The sequence below is a fragment of the Lutra lutra genome, chromosome 5 (genome assembly GCF_902655055.1).
Source record: "Lutra lutra chromosome 5, mLutLut1.2, whole genome shotgun sequence".
NCBI classification, from domain to species: domain Eukaryota; kingdom Metazoa; phylum Chordata; class Mammalia; order Carnivora; family Mustelidae; genus Lutra; species Lutra lutra.
This window is the reverse complement of record NC_062282.1, coordinates 140,762,913-140,785,290: the sequence shown is the minus strand read 5'-3', so window position 1 is coordinate 140,785,290 and position 22,378 is coordinate 140,762,913. Positions and strand designations below refer to the sequence as shown.

Genomic DNA, 22,378 nt, shown 5'->3' with positions numbered 1-22,378 from the left:
AGATAACCATTCATGCTACCCACTATGTAGGCATTAATCTATGTGTGTCACAAGGCAGCTACCTACCTATTCATTTATCTGTATCTACTTATTTATCTATAGCAAATTTTAAATTGTTCCTGGCATAATGCAGTTATGGAAAATATCAAATGAAATATATAGCTTAGGGACGCCTAGGTGGCTCAGTTGGTTAAGCGGCTGCCTTCGCCTGAGGTCATGATCCCAGCGTCCTGGGATCGAGTCCCACATCGGGCTCCTTGCTCAGCAGGGAGCCTGCTTGTCTCTCTGCCTCTGCCTGCCACCCTGTCTGCCTGTGCTCTCTCTCCTTCTCTCTCTCTGACTAATAAATAAATTAAAAAAAAACCTTTAAAAAAAAAAAAGAAATATATAGCTTAGAAATATCCCTGCATGAACATATAACTTGAAAAAGGGAACTTGCTCACACTTAAAGGATTTAAAGCTCAAGACTTTTTTTTCTCTACCTTACTGAAAAGTAGCTAATGTAACATTTTTTGTTTTGTTTCATTATGTTTTGTTTTTGAGGGTTTTATTTATTTATTTGAGAGAGAGAGAGAACACAAGTGGAGAGGGAGGGGGCAGACAGAGAGGGAGAAGCAAACTCCTTGCTGAGCAGGGAGCGTGATGTGGGGCTCTATGCAGGGCTTGATCCCAGGACCTTGAGACCATGACCTGAGATGAAGGTAGATGCTTAATGCATTAAGTCACCCAGGTGCCCCTTGTTTTTGTTTTTTAACTTAGCAACACTGACCCCTTGCTGCACATTTTTTGTAATGCTACTAAAATTAAGGAAGGATATATAACCCATAGAAATATCAGTGTATTTATAATTTGGGATTCTTTTCACCAACACTTCCAGTTATTAAATTTGGTTCTGATTTCAAGTCATGCTGAAAAATAAAGATTACCTGGCAAAATGTGAAATTATCTATGGATATAATTATCATTCTAGGACAAAAGGAAAAAACACTAGGGGACTCAATCTTTCACTCCATCTCTCCAATATCTACGCCTACTTCCCAGAAAATCAGGAATACACCACCCTACCACAACATACACAAATACACACACATTTTCACATAAAACTCACATGATGCAGAAGTTGTTTCTTTATTAAAACTTGTCCCCATACTTAAATTTGTCATCTTCTTAAAATAATAATAATACCTGAGGTTCTGATTATTTCTCTTATAAGATGATTCAATATCTCTGCATGAGATTAAAAAGTTTACTACATTGACTTTATTCAATTTAGAAAATAAATGTTCTTCAAAATTTAACACTGGGTCTAAAAAAACAAATTATAGTCATTTTTTGTTATTCTAGCATTTTGATTAATTTTGTGGCTGATTTTTGTCACATTAGTCTTCAAAGATTTTTTTTTATTATTTTTATGTGGTTGACAGACACACACACACACACACAGAGCACAAGCAGGGAGAGAGCAGCAAAGGGAGAAGGAGGCTCTCCACTGAGCAGGAAGCCCAATGCAGGCCTTGATGCTGGGACCTTGGGATTATGACCTGATCCAAAGGCAGACACTCAATCAATTGAGCCACCCAGGTGCCCCTCTCACTTTAGCTTTAGTCACCATCTTGCTAACATATTAATGGGGGAAAATGAAAGGGTGGAAGAGAATATCAGTAATTTTTCTACATATTCTAGTAACTCTGATAAAAGATTACAGTTAAGGGCAATATTGCAACCAACAAATCAGGTGTTCCTTGTGCTTTTTAGTGTCTATCTTCATTCTTTCATCTACAGAATGGAAGATACCCATTTTTTTCTCAGAAGTTACAAATAATCAAGTACATATGATCCATAAGAATATACTCTTCTTTTTCCACTACGGTAATTTGGCATCTTTTTTTCTTTCAAAATATGTTGCCTGTCCACAATTTTTTGAAGAGACAAGGAAGAAATGAAGACAGAAGAGGAAGAAAAGTGAAGGAAGAGAATGAATGAAGAAAACAAATTCATTCATTCAGCAGGTTTTACAAAGTGCCTACCTTGGACCTAGCACTGTTCTAGGTGTTAGGACCCAGGACCCAGGAGGCAAGTAATTAAAAATATTAACTATTAAAAATACACTGTTAGATTTTTATAGTATATTAGAAGATGTAGTTCTATTATATACTAAGTTCAGTATTAGGAAATTTCACATACATTTTCTTATTAAAATATACCAAAATGAGATTTATATATAGTTATGTTAAGACAAAAACAAAATAAAAGCACTTTCAGGACCTTAGGGAAATATACAAATAGCATTCATTTCATGGTTTAAGTAAAAATAGATTTTTTTTGAAGATTTTATTTATTTATTTGACAGACAGAGATCACAAGTAGGCAGAGAGGCCGGCAGAGAGAGAGAGGGAGAAGCAGGCTTCCCGCTGAGCAGAGAGCCTGATGTGGGGCTCCATCCCAGGACCCTGGGATCATGACCTGAGCTGAAGGCAGAGGCTTTAACCCACTGAGCCACCCAGGTGCCCCTAAAAATAGATTTTTAAAAAAGGGCATATGTTGACTTTTTGACAGTCCCATCTCAAGAAGACTCCGATTCTACCTCACTTCCACTTCCTTCCCCATTCTGTAGCAAACTCAAGGCCTCAGGTAGGAAGCCTGTTTTCTCCCACCTCTCTGAAGTTCATGGGCTTTATCCAGGCTGAAGCTGGACCCCATTCTTCCCAACCACCTTACATCGACACATGGGAATGCTAAAGGCTCCCCACTACACTGTGGGGAGGTTTGCACTTGAATGGAAAATGCTAGGGTCTCCATTGCCTGTAGCAATATAATACTTATCCACTCTCCAAAGAAAATTCTTTGGTACAATCACCACTGCTGTGTCTTGGTACGAGGAAATTTCCTCTTCTCATTATAGAACCTATAGAAGCCATATACCCCTTATGTCCAACCTTCTCCTAGCAGGAAGATGCAGGGACTGATAAATGTTAGACAGGAGAATATTCCTTCTGCGGATCTGTGCCTCTCTAAAGAGGAACAGATACACAAAAAGTTTAACATTTTTCAAGAATTCAACAGCAGTGACCTCTGTTGTTCTAAGCACTTTCTTGACCAGACTGATCTTGAGAAATGACCATGCTTCTTTCAACCTAAACTCTCTTGCCTCTTGTCCTTCTCTCGACCTGGTTCTCCTCTATTCTTTTCTGAGAAAACTAACTCACTTCAAGTAATTTATATTTCTTCTTAGGTTGGTTCTTACATAAACCATCCCAACTAAACCTTTCTTTCTTATCCAGAGAGGGATGCTAGACAGAGAACCAGGACAGGTGGCTAAAGCAAGAGAGCCAAGTGGTCATGACCACTTTTTAGTGATACACTAAACTATAAATAAAACCTATTTGGGAAAATAGTTAATGCAAAAGTGGAAGAAGTAAATAATCTTCAGCTCCATAAATACTGTATCATATGGTACAAAGTATATATAATTGTACAGAGAAAGGCAACAATTATGAAAAGCCTGTCTTTTTTTCATTTCAAGATTCAACACTGTAATAAAAATACCTCTCCCTCTCTCTCTCCCTCTTTCTCTCTCTCTCTCTGGACACATATATAATTTTGAAGAGACATATAAATTAAAGCATAAGCCATAAAGAATAAGCAGCATTCAGTCCTTAGCCCTCACATAAAAACAGAAGTTAAGTTATTGGGTGGACCTTTAACTTGGATTTATATTAGATAATGAAAATAATTTATATCCCGATATTACATCCACAACGTTGATTTTTCTCCTCACTCCACCCAGAAACAACACTGTGGTATCACAAGAATCCTACTCTGGGCACCACATTTTCCCATGAAAATAAGTTTGACATGTGGTTGGGAAGACAGTGACTGCAGCAAGTCTTTGCCAAGTAAACACTATCCCAGAAACTGTTCTGCAATTCTGTCAGTTGTGCTTCCTAAGGACTCCCAGATGTGGCGGAATGTTCAAACAAGCTCCCCAGGGCAAACAGTGGGATCCAGAGGTCAGAAGCTCAGACTTACCACTCGTTAGTTACTCGCCCTCTTAACACTGCCCAGAAGGAAACATCCAAGATTGAAATAGACAATAGACACCAAGGTCCTCAGAACTTGTAACTTAACACAGGAGAGTGTCCAAAAACAATAGAAGATTGAATCTGGTGCATGTTAATCAGATATGGGCACTATGAGCTATAAACAAACTTAATTATGTTATCTGCCCTTTTTGAAGGTTATAATTCAATCCTTTAAGGAAAAAAAAAACACAATGAAGAACCACATATTTTTTTTCGGCATGGTTGTCTGATATATAAATAAATTAAGGGCCCAGCCTCTAGGGATCCATACACGTATTTTGAGTCATTCTTTGCAGCAAAGCTTACAGAACCTAATTAATTTATTTACACAACTTCTGAGAAAGATAAAGAAGGATAAAGGAAGCCTTAATTCGTGCTAATCTAATCCCAGAAGGATGGCATTTTAAATAAGGCAGTGCTTCTAATGAGTAGTTATTTCAGAGGAAAAAATCATTTCAATCTCACAAAATACTGTATCTACAACAACTCAAGTATATGGGAAAAACCATGGAAAAAATATTTTGAAGATTAGGTAAATATTTCTTAGAACTTAATAGCATTAATCATGAAAGATAAAAAATTATTAAGTGGAAAAATGATAAAAACAATAAATGATAAATTGAGTTTCATTAAAATTAAAACCACATGCTTTTTGAAAGAATATATTAACAAAAAAGAAAAAACAAGCCACAGACTGGGAGAAAATATTTCTAAGACACATGTGACAAAACAATTTAGATCCAGAAAATATGAAAGATGTTGATAATTCAATCATTATAATGTAAATCATGCATTAAAAATCATGAAAGGATTTAAAGAGAGATTTTATAAGAACAGTTATGTGAAACATAAACATGTGAAAAAGAGCTCGATATATAGTTTATGAAAAATGCAGAGTAAAGTACAATGAGTACTACCACACACTCCCTGGGAATATTACATGTCAAAAGTTTGACAATATTAAGTGTTGGCAACAATGTGGAGCAGCTAAACTGCCATGAATTATTAATGAGAGAATAACATTTATAGCTATTTTCAAAAAGAACCTGTCAGTTTCTTAAAAAGTTTAACATAGGTTTCCTGCGTGGCTCAGTTGGTTAAGCATCTGCCTTCAGCTCAGGTCATGATCCTGCATCCTGGGACTGAGTTCCACATCGGGTTCCCTGTTCAGAGGGGAGCCTGCTTCCCTCTCTCCCTCGGCCTGCTGCTTCCCCTGCTTGTAGTCTCCTCTATTCTGTCAAATAAATGAAAAAAGTCTTTTTTTTAAAGATTTATTCATTTATTTGACAGAGAAAGAGATCACAAGTAGGCAGAGAGACAGGCACAGAGAGAGGGGGAAGTAGGCTCCCTGCTGAGCAGAGAACCCGATGTGGGACTTGATCCCAGGACCCTGAGATCATGACCTGAGCTGAAGGCAGAGGCTTAACCCATTGAGCCACCTAGGCACCCCAATAAATAGAATATTAAACAAACAAAAAAATGTTTAACATAAATTTATCATATAACTCAATCACTTAACTCCTATTAATTTATCCAGGAATAACAAAAACATATGACCACAAAAATTCATAAAACACATTTATAGCAGCTCTAGTCATATTGGTCCCAAACTGGTCACAATTCAAAAGTCTGTAAAAAGGTGTGAACAAATGATATACCAAAAAAAATGCTTATACTGAGTAAGAAGTTGGATACAAAAATGTTCCTATAGGTCTAGTTCATCTATGTAAAACTCTAGAATAGGCAAAACAAATCCATACTGACTGAAAGCTTATCAGCATCTCCCCCCAAATGGAGGTGGCCGGGAGATGCTGGCTTGTGTATTTAATACCAGGGGGTACCAGGGAGGTTCTGGGATGGAACTCTTCTGTTATCTGGATTGACATGATGGTTACACGGATGCATACACTCACTGAAATTAAACCAGCAGCACATTCAAAATGCCTGCATTTTACTTTATGTAATCTATACCTCAATAAAGTTGATTATTATCAATAAAGTTGATTATTAAAAGTTAAAATAAAAAAATAAAAGCTAAAGAGATCAAGAGCACCCTTACTATGATGTGCACTGAAAAATGTATATAATTGTTGAATCTTATTGTACGCCTGAAACCAATGTAATACTCTATGTTAGTCATACTTCGATAAAAACAAAAAGTTAAAATAAGAGACAGTGATAGTATATTACCCAAGAAATTTTAATATACTGTCATGCAGCTAGGACTGAATATAGTTTTTAAAAAGCAGCATAATCAAGAGAGTCACCCAAGATCTAACACCAAATCATGAATAAGGAGTAATGGTTCTTCTCCTCAAAAATATTTAATGCTACTTATTTGTTTAGAGTAATAATTTCCACCATTTAATTAAAATTTGCTCCACATTCACTTTTCAAAAAACTGACACTGTAAATATTAAAAGGACACCCTCCTTTGTTAGCCTGAGCTTACACAAATTATATTTAAAATCTGGCAGTAAAGAGAGTCATTGGGTCTTTCTTTTTTAATGTTGGTGGTTTTATTTTGAAATTATTTCAGATTTACAGAAGAGCGGCAAAGATACTACAGAGAGTTCTTGGAGAGCATCTTACATGTCTATGCTACACAGATTGACACTAACACTGATTCAGTAGCATTAACTAAATTAGATACAGTATTTCGATTCCATGTTTTTCCACTAATGTCCTACTTCTGGCTCCAGAATCCAATCCAGGATGTCATACTGCATTTCATTTTCATGCTCTCAGCTTCTCATAATCTGTGAAGATTCTTGATCTTCCCTTGTTTTTTTTGTTTGTTTGTTTTATTTTGTTTTACCTTAGACATTTCCTGAAGAGTGCTAGTTAGGCTATCCATCCATCTGTAGAATATCCATCAACTTGGGTTTGTCCGTTTACTTTTAATCAGATTGAGGTTATAAATTTTTGGAAAGACCACCACAGAAGTGATGTGCCCTTCTCATTGCACCGTGTCTTAGGGTATGTGTTATAAACATGACTTACTATTAGTCATGTAACCTTGATTACTTGGTTACGTTGATATAGGCTGAAACTTTCCTCTGCAAAATTACTATTCAGTTACTTTTTTTTTTCATTCCCTACTATGTTAGGAGTGATTAGCTATGTCCTATCCATTTTCAGGAACAGGGAATTAAATTCCACCTCGAGAAGGGAAGAGTACCTAAGAAATTGTGGACATAAGTTACAAACCACCACATTAATAAATACCTTGGGGGAGGTTTTTTGTTGTTGTTTTTTTTTAACCACAAATATTGTCTTTCTCCTTAAAGTTTCACGCACGGATTTTCAGCAGCAAATTTTAGCAATGTCTACTGTGGTTTTCTAGTAATTTCATATTTGCCTAGCTCATTTATTACGGTTTATTTGGAAATCCTTTCCCCATTCATTTATTCAAGCACTTATTTATATTAGTATGGATTCATACGTATTTGTTTTACTCTTTAATTATAACCTAGTTTCTTCCCAAATTGTTTGCTCTTTGGCCATGAGGAGCCCTTTCAGACTGCCCCCTGTACCTTTTTGAAATACTTCATTCATTGTTCGTTTTTGCACTTTTTTACTTTGTGGCCCATGGTGCTCTAGGCTTTATCTCACACTTTCCCTTGCCCAGACTTTGAATCAGACATTTCTCCAAGGACCCAGTTTCCTTTAAAAACCAAGATCTAGCTCTCTCCCTCTCCCAACATGCCAGCCTCAGCAAAAAAGAAGAATAAGAAAGGGAAAACTATCTCCCTAACAGACTTTCTGGCTGAGGATGCAGGGACTGGGGGAGGAAGCACCTATGTCCCCAAACCAGTCAGCTGGGCTGATGAAACAGATGACCTGGAAGGAGATGTTTCAACCACTTGGCACAGTAATGATGACGACGTGTATAGGGCACCTCCAACTGACCGTTCTATCCTGCCCACTGCTCCACGGGCTGCTCGGGAACCCAATACCGACCGGAGCCATCTTCCGAAATCGCCACCCTATACTGCTTTTCGAGGGAACCTGCCCTATGATGTGACAGAAGAATCCATTAAGGAGTTCTTTAGAGGATGAAATATCAGTGCAGTGCGTTGACCCTTGTGAACCCAAGCAATCCAGAGAGGTTGAAAGGTTTTGGTTATGCTGAGTTTGAGGACCTGGATTCTTTGCTCAGTGCCCTGAGCTTCAACGAAGAGTCTCTAGGTAACAGGAGAATTCGAGTGGACTTTGCTGATCAAGCACAGGATAAAGACAGGGATGATCGTTCTTATGGCCCAGATAGACATCGGGATTCTGACAAAACATACAGACTGGAGGGCGCGTCCTGCCACAGACAGTTTCGATGACTACCCGCCGAGGAGAGGTGATGATAGCTTTGGAGACAAGTATCCAGATCGTTATGATTCAGATCGATACCGCAATGGGTATCGGGATGGGTATCGTGATGGCCCACGCCGAGATATGGATCGATATGGGGGCCGGGATCACTATGATGACCGAGGCAGCAGAGACTATGACAGAGGCTACGATTCCAGGATAGGCAGTGGCAGAAGAGCATTTGGTAGTGGGTACCGTAGGGATGACGACTACAGAGGAGGGAGGGACCGCTATGAAGACAAATACGACAGACGAGACAATTGGTCATGGAGCTCCAGAGATGATTATTCTCGGGATGACTATAGGTGTGATGATAGAGGTCCCCCCAAAGACCCAAACTGAATCTAAAGCCTCAAGTACACCTAAGGAAGATGATTCCTCTGCTAGCACTTCCCAGTCCAGTCGAGCGGCCTCTATCTTTGGAGGGGTAAAGCCTGTTGACACAGCTGCTAGAGAGCGAGAAGTAGAAGAGCGGCTGCAGAAGGAGCAGGAGAAGCTGCAGCGTCAGCTGGATGAGCCAAAACTAGACCATTGGCCCGGGGAGAGACATCCAAGCTGGTGAAGTGAAGAGACTCAGGAACAAGAACCGTCCAGGACAAGAAGTGAGTCATTGCAGACTGGGACCTCGGCCACATCTGGCAGAAATGCACGAAGGAGAGAGAGTGAAAAGTCTCTAGAAAATGAAGCACCCAGTAAGGAGAAAGACTGTCACTCTCCAACTTCCAAGCCTCCCAAATCTGAACAGCCTCTGAAGGTAATGCCAGCCCCTCCGCCAAAGGAGAATGCTTGGGTGAAGCGAAGTTCCAACCCTCCTGTTCCATGGCAGAGCTCAGACACAGAGCAGCCATCCCCTGCCAGTGGTGGGGGGAAAGTAGTTCCAGCTCAACCACCTGAGGAAGGACCAGCAAGGAGAGATGAAAACAAAGTAGATGGGGTGAGTGTCCCAAAAGGCCAAAGTGGGAACTCCAGCCGTGGCCCAGGAGACGGAGGGAACAAGGACCACTGGAAGGAATCAGATAGGAAAGATGGCAAAAAGGATCAAGACTCCCAATCTGCACCTGAGCCAAAGAAACCTGAAGAAAATCCAGCTTCCAAGTTCAGTTCTGCAAGGACATATGCTGCTCTCTCTGTTGATGGCTAAGATGAGAATGAGGGAGACGATTACACCTAATAGACCTCCGCATCCTGTGCTTTCTCCTAGTCTCTCCACCCTGGAACATTCGAGAGCAAATCAAACCTCTATCCAGACAAGACAATAAAACTCACCATCTCCTGGGGAAAGAAAAAACAAAAATCTAGGTGACATCTTTGCTCCTGGGAGATCACAGATTCTAGCCTCTGACACAGAAAATACGTGTATGTATACTAACATACATATACGTACATGGCTGTATTTATTTCTACCTCTATTTATAAGAACATTAAAACAAATACGAGTTCCTAATTGTATCTGTGACTATAATCCAGCACTGTAGTTCCCATGATTGCCTCCTCTTGATGATTCAGCAATTCTTTCTCTGACAGAAGAAAAACTGGCTTCCGTTATCTATAATCTTTTTTAAAGATTTGATTTATTTATTTGACAGAGAGAGATCACAAGTAGGCAGAGAGGCAGGCAGAGAGAGGAGGGTGCACACTCCCTGTTGAGCAGAGAGCCCATGCGGGGCTGGATCCCAGGACGCTGGGATCATGACCTGAGCTGAAGGCAGAGGCTTTAACCCACTGAGCCAACCAGGTGCCCATCATTATCTATAATTTATTCATTGACTTGATCATTCCTAGTATGCATGTAAGTTGTTTCCAGATTGTTAAACCACACCCCTGTGAAAAACAAATTTACCAACTGAAGCACAATGTTTATGTAGAGTTCCTTTTATATTTAGCCTTCCAGTATCTAGACAAGATGCTGCTTCCTGAGTTGTTCAGCTCTACTCACTTTTTTCTTATCCCCTGCTGTGAGAGTCAACCACAGCAATATGGTGTAATATATAATGTGTAATATGTAACCACATATTACAACCACATTGTAATATGGCTAGATTAATTTGCTACACTCTACACTGTATCCGGGATATCACCTAGGTCTTTGTAGATACGTCTTTAAGTGGGTAGACGTTAAAAGTTTATCTTCATGAGGTACCTCTCTATGGGTTTTGATAAATGCTGTCATGTAGCCACCACCAAAGTGTCATACAGAATAGTTTCATCATCTTAAATACTCCCTATACCACACCTTACATCATCATCAAACGCAAGGTCACATCAATTTCTGTCCTAGATGTTTTATAGTCTTGCATTTTACATTTAGGCATCTAGTGTACTTTGAGCTAATATATGTCTAAGGTATAAAGTTTGTGTCAAGGTTAATGTATCAGCATATGGATGTCCAAGTATTCCAATACCATGACTTGAAGAGGCTGTCATTTCTCCATAAAAACGGCTTTGAATCATTGTGTTGTGCATTTGCGCAGCTCCGTAGAAGTCAGTTAGGTAAAGCTGGTTGACAGGTCATCTACGTTCTTACTCAGGCATATCCTCTCAACGTGATTCACCGCTGGCAGAAGCACGCTCAGGAATGCAGCTCTCACTGTCAATTTTTCTATTCCTTCTTCTCTCTATATATATTTTGCCTCACATAATTTTGACACTCTGTTAGGCACATACATACTCGCTATTAATTTTTTTAAATTATCCCGCTATTTATACATCATTTTCCTCTTTATCCCTAATAATGTTACTTGTTCTGGGATCTGCTTTCCTGCAATGAAGGCAGTGACCCCAGCTTTCTTTCGTGATACTTTAGAGTGATAGTTGATACGATTAAATTAGTATTCTCCTTCTGGTTCTCTCGTTTTTAAAAGATTTTATTTATTTATTTATTTATTTATTTGAGAGAAAGAGAGCTTGCGTGCCAGAAAGAGCAAGGACAGGGGGAGCAGTAGAGCGACAGGGAGAAGCAGACTCCCCGCTGAGCAGGGAGCCTCATATGGCGCTGGATCCCAGGACCCCAAGATCATGACCTGAGCCAAAGGCAGATAGATGCTTAAGTGACTGAGCCACGCAGATGCCCCTCCTTCTAGCTCTTTTCTGATGGTTACATTTGATGTGTACTTCTTTCTTTTCTTTTTTTTTTTCCTACTCTTTATATCTTCTATGGGCTTAAATTTTTGTGTGTTTTACATCCCACTTCATGTATTATGAACTATTCTATATATCTCCTGAAGAAAAATCCTTTTAGGAGTTTCCAGTATTTACAAGAAACATTTAAACAATTTACTATGCCATCAAATAAAATGACACAACTTCATGTTTTGTAAGAATCTTAACAAAAAACTCCAAGTGTCTCTGTCTCATGCTTTGTGCTCCTAACATTATATACATTTACATACACTTTCATTCATGTTTTAAGTACACAATACATGGCAACTACTTTGGTTTAAAAGGTCATCTTTTAGAGTAATTACAAATGAAAGGAATATGATTTATCTTTTTCAAATTCTATTTCCAGTGTTCTTCTTTTCTTTGAGTAGACCCATTTCTGACTTTTGGGACATTCTTTGTACCGGGATAATTTCCTTCAATGTTTTTGGCAAAGCTGATGTCCTGGCAATACATTGCCTCAATTTTCATTTAATGGAGAAAACATTTCATTCTTAATTTTTATTTGAAACAATTTTCAATTTATAGAAGAGCTGCTAAGATAGTGAAGTGGGTTTCAATATACTTATTCTCCTTGATTTTTGAAGGTTATTTTCACTGGGTGTAAATTCTGGATTTTCCCCTTTTTTCTTGAGCAGTGGTGTCATTCTGTTGTCTTAAAACTTGCATAATTCCTAACGAGACATCTGTAATCATTCATATGCACTACTCTGGAGGTGATATGCTTTTTCCTCTCTGGCTGCTTTGAAGCATTTCCAGTTTTCCACATTGGGAATGAAATATACCAACATTTTTTTTTTTTAAAGATTTCATTTGAGAGAGAGAGAGCATGTGCTTGGAAGCATTCATGAGAGAAGGGGGTGCAGAAGAAGAGGGAGGGAGAGAAGCAGACCTGGACGGAGCATGGAGCTTGACACTCTGACACGGGGCTCCATCCAGAGACCCTGAGATTATGACCCGAGCCAAAGGCAGATGCTTAACCAAGAGCCACCCCTGTGTCCCAAAATGCCTACATTTTCATTTGTTTTACCTTTTAACTTCAGAAATTAATTTTGTAGACATTGCAGCTCTAGTATCTTCAAATATTGCTTCATCCTCTCCATTCTCTTTCTCTTCTATTTCTGGATTCCTATTAAGCCTACATTAAACTACCCGATACTGTTCCACAATTTTTGAAGGCCCTATTTCCTTGTTTGTTTGTTTGCTTTCTTGTTCATTCTTCGTACTTGGCATCCTTTGCATTTCCACTGGGTTAATTTCTACAGCCCCCTCTTCAAGTTCATTTATTTTTCTTTGTCTGCATCTGGTCTACTCGGAGGCCATTAAAGGCATCCTTTACCTCTGTTATTGTGATATTTATTTATGGCACGTTTGATTATTTCTTATACTTTCCATCTCTCCACTCAAATTACATATCTGATTTTGTTATGTTGTTCACCTTTTTCACCAGAACATTTAACACAGAAATCCCACGCAGGTTAAATTTCCTGTCTGACGGTTGCAACACCTGTGCCACACCTGAGTTTGGGTCTGATGATTGCTTCCCCTTCAGACTGTGTTTTCTCTTACCTTATCTGACTCCAGTAATTTATTGAAAGCTGGATAAAACTGTATAGGTTAGCAGATACTGAGGTAAATATTTTTGTGTGATTATAAATGACCATATCTTTCCTTCTGTTAAGACTTGTGCTATAAGTGTTTGTGTTATTCTAATCAGGCTCTGGCAGAGAATTGGAGTTTGCCATGAGGATTACACACAGTACGTGACAGAGATCACATTTCCTTAGTGATACCTTGTTTTTCCGACAGTTCCTCTTCATATCTATTTCACCCTTTCACCTGTATCTTCTCCCTGCACTGTACGCCAGAGAAAATACAACTCCTGTGGGTCTCTAGGGTACGCCCTCCTGTTGTTCTTATAAAGTATGGTTGCGTCCTGGTGGGGGGTAGGATAAGGAAGGACATTCTCTGATGCTCCCACACAATCCAGGCAGTGTGACTTGGGTCTTAAGACTCTGGCTTTTACATACATCTCCGCCTCCAAACCAGCTACACTGACAAGTCTAGTAAGCTCCTCCTCTCCTGAAGGAGATTTTTTTTTTTCTTGTTCCTGTCCTCTGGCCACAACACGCATTTGCCAGTGTTTCCCCCAGAGAATAAGGCTTTCTTGTTTCCTTAGGGGGGAAAAAAGGAAGTTCCTTCTGGAGGGAATTTTGACAGTGGCTGCTATTCCCCCTCCCAGACAGAATCAATCTCTCTCTCTCTCTCTCTCTCTCTCTCACACACACACACACACACACACACACACACAAAGGCTTTCACAATTCCCCCAAACTTCCCTGTCTGGTAGGATCTGTGGAGAAAAAGTCTGCAAGAGAGTTTAGACACCTTTGTATCTGTAGCCCCCCAGGCTTCACACTCTCATGTTAGCCCACACGCAGCCTTCAGCAGTGTCTTAAGGATTTTCCGCTGAACCTTCTCCACAGCCTCCAGCCATTCAGCAACTTCTGCACCAGTTCCACAAATGCTTGGGTCTTATTTTCTCCTGAAAGCTTTTTCTTCTCTGCCCATATTTCTGCTGAGTTGCTTCCCTCCACTCTCTCAGGGGTAACAGAAAAGTCATTTATTACCAGGTTTCCCAAGTTTTTACAGCATATCTTCTCATAAGGGCAAAAGTAACTTTTTCTAGGTCTCTCTCTCTGAGCTGACCCTGGCCATGGCTATTTTTGAAACTACCTGGTGACGATCCTGCCCAGCCTGGGCTGAGACCAAAAACAGTGCAATATGCATCTCAGTCAGAAAAGGTAAAAATCCCAACTATGACTTGGAGGGTCCTACAGAATCTGGCCCCCGGCCATATTTCCTTCCCTTTATCTCCTACTGTGCTTCTCCTTGCTTTGATTTTTCTCACCCCATGAGCACTTCTCATTCTTCAAACACATTACTCACCTTCTAGCCTCAGAGCCTGTCCCCACTATTCACTCTGCCTGCAGTGCTGGTCCCCAGCGGTCCCTGGGCTTGCTCCCACAGTTCCTCAGGTGACTGCCCATCATCGATCAAAAAAGATTCGATCCACTCCTCTGCGTGGAAGGCAATGCCCTACTGAATCATTCTTGACTCCCTTACACTTTTTTATTCTTTTAGTCAAAATTTAGTGAGAGACAAAGAACTCCAAGGTTTCTAGGTTTTGAGACAGAAGCATAAAAATAGCGTTTTACAAAATGGTCTTTAAAATGTGTACATATTGGGGAGGAGTCAAGATGGCAGAGAAGTAGCAGGCTGAGACTACTTCGAGTAGCGGGAGATCAGCTAAATAGCTTATCTAAAGATTGCAAACACCTACAAATCCAACGGGAGATTGAAGAGAAGAAGAACAGCAATTCCAGAAACAGAAAATCAACCACTTTCTGCAAGGTAGGACTGGCGGAGAAGTGAATCCAAAGCGACGGGAAGATAGACCGCGGGGGGAGGGGCCGGCTCCCGGCGAGCGGCGGAGCAACTGAGCAAAATCAGGACTTTTAAAAGTCTGTTCCGCTGAGGGACATCGCTCCAGAGGTTTAACTGGGGTGAAGCCCACGCGGGGTAAGCGCGGCCTCAGGTCCCGCAGGGTCGCAGAAGGATCGGGGGTGTCTCAGTGTCGCAGAGCTTACCGGTATTAGAACGGGGAAGCCGGCTGCAGAGACAGAGCCGAGGAGTGACTCTCAGCTCAGGGTTGCCTTGAACCGGTCGCAGGCTCGGTCAGCTTGGAGCGCGGCCGGAGGCCAGGGTGACGGGAGTCATTGGGCGCTGTTCTCTGAGGGCGCACTGAGGAGTGGGGCCCCGGGCTCTCGGCTCCTCCGGGCCGGAGACCGGGAGGCCGCCATCTTTATTCCCGTCCTCCGGACTCTACGGAAAGCGCTCAGGGAACAAAAGCTCCCGAAAGCGAACCCGAGCGGATGACTCAGCGCGGCCCCGGGTAAGGGCGGTGCAACTCCGCCTGGGGCAAAGACGCTTGAGAATCACTACAACGGGCCCCTCCCCCAGAAGATCTACGGGAAACCCAGCCAGGACCAAGTTCACCTACCAAGGAGAACGGCGGAATTCCAGAGGAGAAGAAAGCAAAGCACGGAACTCATGGCTTTCTCCCCATGATTTTTTAGCCTTGCAGTTAATTTAATTTTTTTTTCTTTTTCAATTTTTTTTTCTTTTTCTCTTCTTCTGCTAAATTTTTTTTAACTTTTACCATTTTCTTTTTTTTAACGTTTTTTAAATAGTTTATCTAATATATATATATTTTTTTCCTCTTTTTATATTTTTTCTTTATCGGCTTTTTTTTTTTAATAGTTTTTTTTTTCTTTCTTTCTGAACCCCTTTTTATCCCCTTTCTCCCCCCTCACAATTCAGGATCTCTTCTGATTTGGCTAAAGCATATTTTCCTGGGGTTGTTGCCACCCTTTTAGTATTTTACTTGCTCCTTCATATACTCTTATCTGGACAAAATGACAAGGCGGAAAAATTCACAACAAAAAAAAGAACAAGAGGCAATACCAAAGGCTAGGGACCTAATCAATACAGACATTGGTAATATGTCAGATATAGAGTTCAGAATGATGATTCTCAAGGTTCTAGCCGGGATTGAAAAAGGCATGGAAGATATTAAAGCAACCCTCTCGGGAGATATAAAAGCCCTTTCTGGAGAAATAAAAGAACTAAAATCTAACCAAGTTGAAATCAAAAAAGCTATTAATGAGGTGCAATCAAAAATGGAGGCTCTCACTGCTAGGATAAATGAGGCAGAAGAAAGAATTAGCGATATAGAAGACCAAATGACAGAGAATAAAGAAGCTGAGCAAAAGAGGGACAAACAGCTACTGGACCACGAGGGGAGAATTCGAGAGATAAGTGACACCATAAGACGAAACAACATTAGAATAATTGGGATTCCAGAAAAAGAGGAAACAGAGAGGGGAGCAGAAGGTATATTGGAGAGAATTATTGGAGAGAATTTCCCCAATATGGCAAAGGGAACAAGCATCAAAATCCAGGAGGTTCAGAGAACCCCCCTCAAAATCAATAAGAATAGGTCTACACCCCGTCACCTAATAGTAAAATTGACAAGTCTTAGTGACAAAGAAAAGATCCTGAAAGCAGCCCGGGAAAAGAAGTCTGTAACGTACAATGGTAAAAATATTAGATCGGCAGCAGACTTATCCACAGAGACCTGGCAGGCCAGAAAGAGCTGGCATGATATATTCAGAGTACTAAATGAGAAAAACATGCAGCCAAGAATACTATATCCATCTAGGCTATCATTGAAAATAGACGGAGAGATTAAAAGCTCCCAGGACAAACAAAAACTGAAAGAATTTGCAAATACCAAACCAGCTCTACAGGAAATATTGAAAGGGGTCCTCTAAGCAAAGAGAGACCCTCAAAGTAGTAGATCAGAAAGAAACAGAGACAATATACAATAACAGTCACCTTACAGGCAATACAATGGCACTAAATTCATATCTCTCAATACTTACCCTGAATGTTAATGGGCTAAATGCCCCAATCAAAAGACACAGGGTATCAGAATGGATAAAAAAACAAAAACCATCTATATGTTGCCTACAAGAAACTCATCTTACACCCGAAGACACCTCCAGGTTTAAAGTGAGGGGGTGGAAAAGAATTTACCATGCTAATGGACATCAGAAGAAAGCAGGAGTGGCAATCCTTATATCAGATCAATTAGATTTTAAGCCAAAGATTATAATAAGAGATGAGGAAGGACACTATATCATACTCAAAGGAACTGTCCAACAAGAAGATCTAACAATTTTAAATATCTATGCCCCTAACGTGGGAGCAGCCAACTATATAAACCAATTAATAACAAAATCAAAGAAACACATCGACAGGAATACAATACTAGTAGGGGATTTTAACACTCCCCTCACTGAAATGGACAGATCATCCAAGCAAAAGATCAACAAGGAAATAAAGGCCTTAAATGACACACTGGACCAGATGGACATCACAGATATATTCAGAACATTTCATCCCAAAGCAACCGAATACACATTCTTCTCTAGTGCACATGGAACGTTCTCCAGAATAGATCACATTCTTGGTCCTAAATCAAGTCTCAACCGGTATCAAAAGATTGGGATCATTCCCTGCATATTTTCAGACCACAATGCTCTAAAGCTAGAACTCAATAACAAGAGGAAATTTGGAAAGAACCCAAATACATGGAGGCTAAACAGCATCCTTCTAAAGAATGAATGGGTCAACCAGGAAATCAAAGAAGAATTGAAAAAATTTATGGAAACAAATGATAATGAAAACACAACAGTTCAGAATCTGTGGGACACAACAAAGGCAGTCCTGAGAGGAAAATATATAGCGGTACAAGCCTTTCTCAAGAAACAAGAAAGGTCTCAGGTACACAACCTAACCCTACACCTAAAGGAGCTGGAGAAAGAACAAGAAAGAAACCCTAAACCCAGCAGGAGAAGAGAAATCATAAAGATCAGAGCAGAAATCAATGAAATAGAAACCAAAAAAACAATAGAACAAATCAACGAAACTAGGAGCTGGTTCTTTGAAAGAATTAATAAGATTGATAAACCCCTGGCCAGACTTATCAAAAAGAAAAGAGAGAGGACCCAAATAAATAAAATCATGAATGAAAGAGGAGAGATCACAACGAACACCAAAGAAATACAGACAATTATAAGAACATACTATGAGCAACTCTACGCCAACAAATTTGACAATCTGGAAGAAATGGATGCATTCCTAGAGACATATAAACTACCACAACTGAACCAGGAAGAAATAGAAAGCCTGAACAGACCCATAACCAGTAAGGAGATTGAAACAGTCATCAAAAATCTCCAAACAAACAAAAGCCCAGGGCCAGACGGCTTCCCGGGGGAATTCTACCAAACATTTAAAGAAGAACTAATTCCTATTCTCCTGAAACTGTTCCAAAAAATAGCAATAGAAGGAAAACTTCCAAACTCATTTTATGAGGCCAGCATCACCTTGATCCCAAAACCAGACAAGGATCCCAACAAAAAAGAGAACTACAGACCAATATCCTTGATGAACACAGATGCAAAAATTCTCGCCAAAATACTAGCCAATAGGATTCAACAGTACGTTAAAAGGATTATTCACCACGACCAAGTGGGATTTATTCCAGGGCTGCAAGGCTGGTTCAACATCCGCAAATCAATCAATGTGATACAACACATTAATAAAAGAAAGAACAAGAACCATAATATACTCTCCATAGATGCTGAAAAAGCATTTGACAAAGTACAGCATCCCTTCCTGATCAAAACTCTTCAAAGTGTAGGGATAGACGGCACATACCTCAATATTATCAAAGCCATCTATGAAAAACCCACCGCAAATATCATTCTCAATGGAGAAAAACTGAAAGCTTTTCCGCTAAGGTCAGGAACACGGCAGGGATGTCCGTTATCACCACTGCTATTCAACATAGTACTAGAAGTCCTAGCCTCAGCAATCAGACATCAAAAGGAAATTAAAGGCATCCAAATCAGCAAAGAAGAAGTCAAACTATCACTCTTTGCAGATGATATGATACTCTATGTGGAAAACCCAAAAGACTCCACTCCAAAACTGCTAGAACTTGTACAGGAATTCAGTAAAGTGTCAGGATATAAAATCAATGCACAGAAATCAGTTGCATTTCTCTACACCAACAACAAGACAGAAGAAAGAGAAATTCAGGAGTCCATCCCATTTACAATTGCACCCAAAACTATAAGATACCTAGGAATAAACCTAACCAAAGAGACTAAGAATCTATACTCAGAAAACTATAAAGTACTCATGAAAGAAATTGAGGAAGACACAAAGAAATGGAAAAATGTTCCATGCTCCTGGATTGGAAGAATAAATATTGTGAAAATGTCTATGCTACCTAAAGCAATCTACACATTTAATGCAATTCCTATCAAAGTACCATCCATTTTTTTTCAAAGAAATGGAACAAATAATCCTAAAATTTATATGGAACCAGAAAAGACCTCGAATAGCCAAAGGAATATTGAAAAAGAAAGCCAAAGTTGGTGGCATCACAATTCCGGACTTCAAGCTCTATTACAAAGCTGTCATCATCAAGACAGCATGGTACTGGCACAAAAACAGACACATAGATCAATGGAACAGAATAGAGAGCCCAGAAATGGACCCTCAACTCTATGGTCAACTCATCTTCGACAAAGCAGGAAAGAATGTCCAATGGAACAAAGACAGCCTCTTCAATAAATGGTGTTGGGAAAATTGGACAGCCACATGCAGAAAAATGAAATTGGATCATTTCCTTACACCACACACGAAAATAGACTCAAAATGGATGAAGGATCTCAATGTGAGAAAGGAATCCATCAAAATCCTCGAGGAGAACACAGGCAGCAACCTCTTCGACGTCAGCCGCAGCAACATCTTCCTAGGAACATCACCAAAGGCAAGGGAAGCAAGGGCAGTAATGAACTTTTGGGATTTTATCAAGATCAAAAGCTTTTGCACAGCAAAGGAAACAGTGAACAAAACCAAAAGACAACTGACAGAATGGGAGAAGATATTTGCAAATGACATATCAGATAAAGGGCTAGTGTCCAAAATCTATAAAGAACTTAGCAAACTCAACACCCAAAGAACAAAGAATCCAATCAAGAAATGGGCAGAGGACATGAACAGACATTTCTGCAAAGAAGACATCCAGATGGCCAACAGACACATGAAAAAGTGCTCCATATCACTCGGCATCAGGGAAATACAAATCAAAACCACCATGAGATATCACCTCACACCAGTCAGAATGGCTAAAATTAACAAGTCAGGAAATGACAGATGCTGGCGAGGATGCGGAGAAAGGGGAACCCTCCTACACTGTTGGTGGCAATGCAAGCTGGTGCAACCACTCTGGAAAACAGCATGGAGGTTCCTCAAAATGTTGAAAATAGAACTACCCTATGACCCTGCAATTGCACTGCTGGGTATTTACCCTAAAGATACAAACATAGTGATCCGAAGGGGCACATGCACCCGAATGTTTATAGCAGCAATGTCTACAATAGCCAAACTATGGAAAGAACCTAGATGTCCATCTACAGACGAATGGATAAAGAAGATGTGGTATATATACACAATGGAATACTATGCAGCCATCAAAAGAAATGAAATCTTGCCATTTGCGACGACGTGGATGGAACTAGAGGGTATCATGCTTAGCGAAATAAGTCAATCGGAGAAAGACAACTATCATATGATCTCCCTGATATGAGGGAGAGGAGATGCAACATGGGGGGTCGAGGGGGTAGGAGAAGAATAAATGAAACAAGATGGGATTGGGAGGGAGACAAACCATAAGTGACTCTTAATCTCACAAAACAAACTGAGGGTTGATGGGGGGAGGGGGTTGGGAGAGGGGGTGGGGTTATGGATATCGGGGAGGGTATGTGCTATGGTGAGTGTTGTGAAGTGTGTAAACCTGGCGATTCACAGACCTGTACCCCTGGGGATAAAAATATATGTTTATAAAGCTGTAAAAAAAAAAAAAAAAGAAAGAAAGAAAGAAAGGATGAATCCCCAAGTTTTGTAGCAACATGGACGGGACTGGAAGAGATTATGCTGAGTGAAATAAGTCAAGCAGAGAGAGTCAATTATCATATGGTTTCACTTATTTGTGGAGCATAACAAATAGCATGGAGGACAAGGGGAGATGGAGAGGAGAAGGGAGTTGAGGGAAATTGGAAGGGGAGGTGAACCATGAGAGACTATGGACTCTGAAAAACGATCTGAGAATTTTGAAGGGGTGGGGGGTGGGAGGTTGGGGGCACCAGGTGGTGGGTATTGTAGAGGGCACGGATTGCTTGGAGCACTGGGTGTGGTGCAAAAATAATGAATACTTTTATGCTGAAAAAAAAAATTAAAAAAAATATACTAAAATGTGTACATATTAAGTATATGAGTGATTAATTTTCCATGGCTGCTTCATTTGTATTTATTATTGCCCCTAGCCATCTTTTATTTTCATTTATGCACCTATTATCTCTACCCACTGGAAGGAAAACTCTATGAAACCAGTGCTTTTAGTTTATCAATTTGCCGCTTTATCCTTCTTTCTTAGAACACCAAGTACATAGTTGGAAGCCAATATTTCATTAAAATATGAATGGTAGACTTCATTATTTTTGGATGTGCCTCCTGTGTGCCAGGTGAGCATTAGTGATTAAAATTCAAGGCACAGTCTGTAATATCAAGAGTTTAATATCTAATTTGTAACGTGAATAAAAGTACAGTTGAGGGGCGCCTGAGTGGCTCAGTGGGTTAAGCCGCTGCCTTCGGCTCAGGTCATGATCCCAGGTCCTGGGTTCGAGCCCCGCATCGGGCTTTCTGCTCAGCAGGGAGCCTGCTTCCTCCTCTCTCTCTGCCTGCCTCTCTGCTTACTTGTGATTTCTCTCTGTCAAATAAATAAATAAAATCTTTAAAAAAAAAAAAAAAAGTACAGTTGAATGGACAATCCTAGGCTGGAAGAAATTTGGGTAGAAATTATGAGGGATTCTGTACCAGAGCTGAGCCTTAAGACATTCGTGGCCATCTGACAGATACTCTTTCTGCATTTTTTTCCATATGCAAATGAGGTTAAAATGACTATTTTAGCAAGATGATAAAAACTGACACGTAGGGTTTCAGCAGGGGGCAAAGGCCACATTCAAAGCACAGTGGAAATGGGAATTCCTTAATGATCTCCCCACCTTTGC

The 22,378-nt window shown here is 40.1% G+C and overlaps 1 pseudogene; it reads left to right on the top strand.

Annotated features, from left to right (window-relative positions):
• The first annotated feature begins 7,787 nt into the window (after positions 1–7,787).
• LOC125100789 (eukaryotic translation initiation factor 4B-like) lies at positions 7,788–9,723 on the top strand (annotated as a pseudogene).
• The last annotated feature ends 12,655 nt before the right edge of the window (positions 9,724–22,378 follow it).